We start from the raw sequence: 746 nt of genomic DNA on the forward strand, positions 1-746 counted from the left end.
GCGAGGGAGGGGGAGGGGGCGCCGGCCGCGAGGCGCGAGGCGGCGTGCCGCGGCGAGCGATCTCGCGGCGGCTTGCATCGGTGGGGCTGCGGTAACAGCGGATTCGCGAGTAACGTAAGGATGCACGCGTGCTAGAAAGCAATAGATGGATGTGGGAGCAGGGGGGTGGAGGGGCTTACCGAGGAAGTTAGGGTCGCCGGGGGAAGGGGCGGAGGAAGAGGAGGTCGCCGCCGGCCGGTGGATTCGGAGGAGGTCGCGGTCGAAACGAAAGGGAGAGGAGGGCCTGAATGGGGAAGTGAGACGAGTAAAGGAAACTTGGGCTTGTACAAGGACAATACGGCGACGGTGAGACAAGGTGGGTCCATGGACCGTGTGCCTCTTTGTAAGGCTTTCAATTTTGAACAATGAAGGGCTCCATCCACGGGCGGCTAGTGGGCCGCTCCAAATTCTTTTTTCTTCTTTTCCTTTCACATTTTTCTACCTTAAGTTTTTGTAGGAAGAGAGGGAGAGAGAAAGCATGTGTCGGCATTGGGTTTAAGGATTTCGTACTCTTCCATGAAGCTATGTTAGCAAAGCAAGGGTGACGCTTGATTTTATAAGCTGGAGTCGCTATGTGCTTTAGACTTTGAAAGGAAAATATTATCATGACGGCAATTTTGTGTCTATTGATTGTAAAAAGGAATACCTCTCATACTTGGAGGGCTATTATGTCGGGACGAAAAGCTTTGAACTTGAAAATTAGAGAC

The 746-nt window shown here is 52.8% G+C and overlaps 1 protein-coding gene across 1 annotated transcript in view; it reads right to left on the reverse strand.

Moving 5' to 3' along the window:
- The window catches only part of LOC119301443 (heat shock factor-binding protein-like), a 5251-nt gene extending 4944 nt beyond the window's left edge, over positions 1-307 (reverse strand). The window contains exon 1 of the mRNA XM_037578405.1: positions 180-307. The gene's annotated coding sequence lies outside the window, so the exon portion shown is untranslated. The remainder of the gene's footprint in view (positions 1-179) is intronic.
- Between the last annotated feature and the right edge of the window lie 439 nt (positions 308-746).

The sequence above is a fragment of the Triticum dicoccoides genome, chromosome 5A (assembly GCF_002162155.2).
Source record: "Triticum dicoccoides isolate Atlit2015 ecotype Zavitan chromosome 5A, WEW_v2.0, whole genome shotgun sequence".
Classification (NCBI taxonomy): Eukaryota; Viridiplantae; Streptophyta; class Magnoliopsida; order Poales; family Poaceae; genus Triticum; species Triticum dicoccoides.